At 42.8% G+C, this 6,773-nt stretch overlaps 1 long non-coding RNA gene across 1 annotated transcript in view; it reads right to left on the reverse strand.

Annotated features, from left to right (window-relative positions):
* LOC148148754 (uncharacterized) overlaps positions 1-3,541 on the reverse strand; it is a 43,504-nt gene extending 39,963 nt beyond the window's left edge. Inside the window, exon 1 of the long non-coding RNA XR_015758611.1 lies at positions 3,487-3,541. This is a non-coding gene — a long non-coding RNA (uncharacterized LOC148148754). The remainder of the gene's footprint in view (positions 1-3,486) is intronic.
* Positions 3,542-6,773: the final 3,232 nt, after the last annotated feature.

The following is a 6,773-nucleotide window of genomic DNA, read 5'->3' on the forward strand; positions in this document are numbered from 1 at the left end:
TAAGTCATAGACAACTCGGACCCTCTTTCCTTTCTCAGCTCTTGATTCATCTTTGCGAGATGAGCAAGAAATCCCCTGAAGGCTTGATCATTCCCTTAATTGATTGATCATGACCTCGTAGATCAGCCTTTTCCTCTTGACTTTTTCATTTGACTTTACAAAGGTAGACAGCTTGAGATGTTAGCTCCGAGATTTCAATAGAAAATGAAGTTGCTATTCTCCTTCATATTCAATTCTGTCAGTTCTTTGTGAGTAGTCTGTTGCAGTTTCTGTTTTGTCTCTGAGGTCTCTAGCACAGGCAAAATTGTCACATCAAGATCAGTGACCCTCCCAGGCTAATGGCCTCTATATTGATGCACTGCTTAAGATCAATCTAATTCAATGGGTGGGCTGTATCATTCACATACCTGACACAAGACTTCCAAAACAAACTGTCTACTCCAGAAATTTTCATGGTAAGCTGTTACCATTGTCAGAGGCAATGGTTCAAGGATGTCATCAAAGCTTTCCTGATGAAAGAGCAATATCTCCACTTACTCATGGGAATCTCAAGCCCAAAACCGTCCCAAGTAGAAGGGGCATTTATCACAGTTTTCAACTTTACGAGTACTTCTAGCAGCCTCAGATAAAAACCAAGGGCAAACAGTGGATGAAGCAGGCGAGTGCCTAGTGTTTTTGATCTATTCATGAGACATGGATGTCGCTGACTGCCCAGCATTTATTGCCTGTCCCTAGTTGCCCTTGAGATGGTGATGGGTGAGCTGCCTTCTTGAACTGCTGCAGTCCGTGTGCTGTAGGTTAATCTACATTGCCCATAGGGAGGGAATTCCAGCGTTTTGACCTAGCAACAGTGAAGGAACAGCAATATATTTCCAAGTCAGGACAGTGTGGGACTGGCAGGGGAACTTGCAGGTGGTGGTACTCCCTTGTTAAATGCTCTCCTTGTCCTTCTAGATGGAAGTGGTCATGGATTTGGTAGGTGCTGTCTAAGGAGTTTTGATGAATTTCTGTAGTTCACCTTGTAGATAGCAGCGGCAGTGTGTATTGGGTGTCAGTGGTGGAGGGAAAGGATGCTTGTGGATGCTTGTGGATTTGGTGCCAATCAAGTGGGCTGCTTTGTCCTGGATGGTGTCAAACGTCTTGAGTTTTGTTGGAGGTGCACTCAAAATACACTCCTGACTTGTATTTTGTAGATGGAGGACAGGCTTTGGGGAGTCAGGAAGTGAGAAAATAGCTGCAGTATTCCTAGCCTCTGGCCTGCCCTGTAGCCATTACATTTATGTGGTGAGTCCAGCTGAATTTGTGATCAATGGTCACCTGAGAATGTTGATAGGGGTGGATTCAGTGATGGTAACACCATTAAATGTCTAGGGGCAGTGGTTAGTTTGCCTCTTATTGGTGATGGTCATTGCCTGGCATTTGTGTGGCACAAATGTTACTTGCCATTTGTCCAGATCTTGTTGCATTTGAACATGGAGTGCTTCAGTCTTTGAGGTGTTGCAAATTTTGCAATCATTATTGAATATCTACACTCTGACCTTATGATAGAGGGAAGGCCATTGATGAACAGCTGAAGATTGTTGGGCCTAGGACACTGCCCTGAGGAGCTCCTGCAGAGATGTCCTGGAGCTGAGATGATTGACATCCAAAAGCTACAACCATCTTCCTATGTACCAGGTATTACTCCAACCACCAGAGATTTGCCCCCTGATGCCCAATGATTCCAGTTTTGCCAGGGCTCCTCAATGCCACACTCAGTCGAATGCAACTTCAATGTTAAGAGCTGTCACCCTCTCCTCACCTCACCTCAGGAAGTCAGCTTTTTTGGCTATATTTAAACAAAGGCTGTAAAGAGGTCAGGAGCTGCGTGGTCTTGACAGAACCCAAACTGAGCATCACTGAGTAAGTTATTGCTGAACAGGTGCTGCTTGGTAGATCTGCTGATGACACTTTCTATCACCTATACTGATGACCGAGAGTAGATTAATGGGGCAGTAATTGGCCAGATTGGATAAGTCCTGCTTTTTATGTACAGCACATACCTGGTCAATTTTCCAGTTTGTCAGATGGATACCAGTGTTGTAACAGTACTGGAACAGCTTGGCTAGGGGAACTACAATTCTGGAGCACAAGTCTTCGGTACTATTGCCAGAATGTTGTCGGGGTCCATAGCCTTTGCAGTATTCAGTGCGTCAAAGTGGTTCTTGATGTCATATGGAGTAAATCAAATTGGCTGAAGACTGATATCTGTGTTGCTGGGGACCACTGGAGAAGGCCGAGATGTATTATACACTTGGCACTTCTGGGTGAAGATTTCTGTGAATGTTTCAGCCTTATGCTTTGCACTGATGTGCTGGGCTCTTCCATCATTGAGGATGGGGATATTTGTGGAGACTCCTCCCCCAGTTTGCTGTGTTTTCAACACTCACTGATGCAGTGGTGAACAAGGATATTGAGGGTTTCTCATACACTTTAGTATGACTGAAAGTTGTCAATCATCATTTCTACCTTTTAGGATAAACTCTTTTGTTTTCCATTCAACAGTTTGAGGGCTTGATGCATTCCACATTATCATGTTAATGATAATGACCTAATAATTAAGCACTCCTTAAGGATTGATTAACTCTGATTTTGTTTAATTAAACCACACAACTAGTCACAGTAAACCAACTTGTTTATACATGTACAGCCTGCAAACTAACAGTAAAGTAACAGCCAGACAGAATCCTAACAGTGTTCATTCAGATCATGTCAAGACCTTAAGACAAACTCTCTTCAGGGCAAAATACACAAACAACAGAAACTGGGAGGACGTCACCACTTGTGGGGGAGAAGAAAATTAGGAAATGTTGCTTAAGAAATAGAGGACTCCCTTTTCAGACAGTCTCTCAAATGGTTAGCAGGTTGCGTTATTATCTCCCCTAAAGCCTAGAAGGCCATGTCTTTAGATTGATTCAAACTGAGTTAGGTATTTGATAGACGAGGGAGGCAAGGTTTTCTGGGGTGAAAATAAGGAAGTGGAGGTGAGATTACCACCAGCTCAGCCATGATCTTGTTGAATGCTGGAGCAGGCTTGAAGGTCAAATCATCATGTAAGCCCACAATATGGAGACAGGCCATTCAGCCCATCGAGTCTACACCAACCCTCTGAAGAGCGTCCAACCCAGACCCATCCCGTCCCTGTAACCCTGCATTTCCCCAGCCAATCCGCCTAACCTGCACATCTTTAGGAGGTAACGGGAGCACACAGAGGAAACCCATACAGACACAGGGAGAATGCCCAAACTTCACACAGTTGCCTGAGGCTGGAATTAAACATGGGTCCCTGGTGCCGTGTCACTGCAGTGCTCACCACTGAGCCATCTAAATGCCCTATTCCTGTTCATTCATTCCTAAGGCATGACGCAGCTAGTCTGAAAATTTCGGATAAATTTCACGGGGAATCATGATAACCCCTTAATTCTCAAACACAAAAGGAGAGTATACCTGCTAAAGTGTGGATGGTTCTTGCAGCTTCTCACTGGATATGGCTCGAGACCAACTTGGAATGAAAGAACACAGCTGCTGTTATTTGCCAGCTAGCTTCCGTTCCTTTGAAGACTTCCTCCTCAGAGGTTGGACAGGCAGCCAGCGTCTTAACTTGAGAAGTGCGTCGGGACTTGTGCCAGATATCACACTCCCTAAGCGTTCTCCTTCATTGCAATTATGAACACTTTCAATTTTTTTTTTCTCTCTGGCTGAGATACAAGAAGGTCCTTGTCTGACACAACATCAAAGTTTGGAGTCGATGAGCAATCCGGCACACCATTATGTTTTTCCTCACAATGTTTGATTTAAAAAGAATTCATCTCCAATAAAACTAAGACTGTTCATTTCCAACCTGTTCTCTCAGTTTAGTTGATTTCAGTTGCCGTTAGCTGGTGAATTCCCCATTCCTTTATTTGCGCACCTTTTTGGATTTCCTGGCAAAACAAAACTCTGTAAGCACCACAGATATAATTGGTGCTCCAAACTTGGAATGCCTGATGGGAACAGCAGCAAAGTATTTGAACTGTCTAGAAAGTTTCAGCGCTAGACCAGTATTTGGCAAATATATGTGTGTTATCGAGTACTTCTCATAAATTATGTCTCCACAGTTGCAGAATTGAACCAAAACAGTTTCTGTAATTACAGCAATGTTTGGGGGAAGAAAAACTGTTGATAGTTACAAATATTGGACTTGGGGAAATTGCTCAAAAATATCTATAGTTCCGTTTAGTCAAGATTTAGGAAAGGGAAATAAGCTTTCATGCTAGATCCATTAAAGAATATTTAAATAAAAATCTCACTCTCTCAGAACCCGTGTTGTCAATATTTATCACCCATCTCTTAATCTTCAGTGATGGTGTTGCTCGGCTTTCTGAAAATGTAGGTTTTAAGTAAATATTCAATCTAATGAAAAATCTGCAGCTGCATGCAATTAAGTCATCTTCAAAACCTCTTAGCCATAGCTGTAACTATTGGAAAGCCATTCAGGAAACCACTATATTGGAATCTCTCAAAATAGTGCATCCTTATAGATTAAAATTGTACAAAAGTTTCAATATTTGGAATTTGCCAGTGGTTGACAAAAAAAGCAATGTGTCAGCCATCACCCAGTGTAATATGGGAGATATTTGTGGTCAGGGTGCTGACGAGGCAGTCTCTATCTCACATTCCTGATGTTGCGCCTAATCCCCCTATTACAGACTGCAGGACTGTATTTATTAGATTAGGGGTGGTGCACTGGAGCATCCGTGATGACATTACAAATACTGGCACTGATAGTAAAGTCCAATTTCAGAAAGTTCAGGAAATTAAGAGCTGAATTTTCACAGCCCTCAGTATTGTAATTCTTGATCCTGCCTGTGATGCTAGATTTAAGTAGCAAAGCAATCCCAAATCAGCAGGAGTGCAATTCTCGATCATGCAACAATGCAGTCCTGGTACAGGTAACATTGCTGTTTCAGCCCATGCAGCCTTGTAATCCCAAATCCCACAACATTGTAATCTCAGACCGTGCAGCATTGTGGTGTCAGCTCTTATTACATTCTAATCCCACATTGTTCAGAAGGTAGTGGGTGAGCTGACTTCTTGATTCATTGCTGTCCATGGTGTGGTGTCAGACCAATAATGCAGTAAGGAATGAGTTCCAGAACTTTGACCTAGTGACATAGAAGGAACAACAATACATTTCCAAGTTAGTACAGCATGTGATTTGTAGTTGGTGGTCTTCCCATATATTTTCTACCTGTGTCTAGATGGAATTGGTTGTGCGTTTGGGAGGTGCTGTTGAAGGAACCTTGATGAATTTCTGGTTGGCATCTTGTGGATAGTACACACTGCTGCTGTTGAGCATTGGTGGTGGAGGGACTGCATGCTTGTGAATCCGTTGCAAGTCAAGAGGGCTGCTTTGTCCTGGATGGTATCAAGCATCTTGAGTGTTACTGGAGCTGCACCAATCCAGGCAAGTGAGGAATATTCCATCACACTCGTGAATGTTACCTCCCATCTGCATCCACCTATCATCTTCCCACCTAACGTCTCCCCTCTCCCACCAGCCCCAACCCATCATCCCTATTTATCTCTCAGATCCCTTCTACTCCCTCTACATTCCTGATGAAGGGCTTATGCCTGAAACATTGAATCTCCTGCTCATTAGCTGCTGCCTAACCTGCTGTCCTTTTCCAGCACCATACTTTGCGACTCTGACTCTCCAGCATCTGCAGTCCTCACTTTACCCTTGGAGATAATGGACAGGTTTTGGGGTATCAGGACCTAAGTTATCTGTTGCAGGATTCCTAGTATCCGAACTGCTCATGTAGCAACTGTGTTTGTCTGACTAACGCAGTTCAATTCAATGGTAGCCTCCAGGATGTTATAGAGGAGTATTCAGGGATGACAATGTCCTTAAATGTCATGAGGTGATGGTTGAATTCTCCCTGACACTTGTGTGGTATGAATGGAACTTGTTTCAAGATATTGTCCAGGTTTTGTTTCATTTGGACATGAAACACTTAGAGTTGCGAATGAAACTGAATATTGTGCAATCATTGGCAAACATCCCCTTATGACAGATGAAAGGTCATTGACGAAGTAGCTGAATGGAATTGGACTCAGGTCATAACCTTGAGGATATCCTACAGACATGTCCTGGAGCTGAAATAACCAGCTGCCAATAACAACCAACATCTGTTCATATAAAAAGAGTGAATGGTTCACATCAGGCATCAAAAATTATTGAAAACATTAATAAACAGGAACTAATAGAAATAAAAGGCTATGATCCATTTAATTCACTTTGTTACATGATTCATTGATAATGAGTTGTGATCAATAATAGCAATAAATCATTATCTATTAGTCTACAACAAAGCTAGACATGATATAAAGAAAATTTCTAATGGTGGAGAGCTTAGACAATCAAAGGCCTAAATTAATTTGATCCCCGCAATGCCTCACATCATGGCCGGGAGTTTTGTTGTCTATTGGGGGACTCACTTTCCAATCACAGTACTGTCATGGAACCTAAGGTATTTTCATGCAGGAGGCCTGACAGAATCTAATAACCACCAAGGACTGAGGCAGCCAATAGCTGAATTTGCCTGTCTATGAGGTCACCAGAAATAGCAGTCCAATCTCCACCAAGAGTTCTGGGCCAATTAGCACCAACATTTGTTTGCTGCCTGCAATATCTTCCCCAGAGTTCAAAGCACATCATGAGAACCCACATGAGTGACTGTGGGATGGTAAGA

The sequence above is a fragment of the Chiloscyllium plagiosum genome, unplaced genomic scaffold (assembly GCF_037043375.1).
Source record: "Chiloscyllium plagiosum isolate Xiang-an unplaced genomic scaffold, Cpla_swu_hap1 HiC_scaffold_11, whole genome shotgun sequence".
NCBI classification, from domain to species: domain Eukaryota; kingdom Metazoa; phylum Chordata; class Chondrichthyes; order Orectolobiformes; family Hemiscylliidae; genus Chiloscyllium; species Chiloscyllium plagiosum.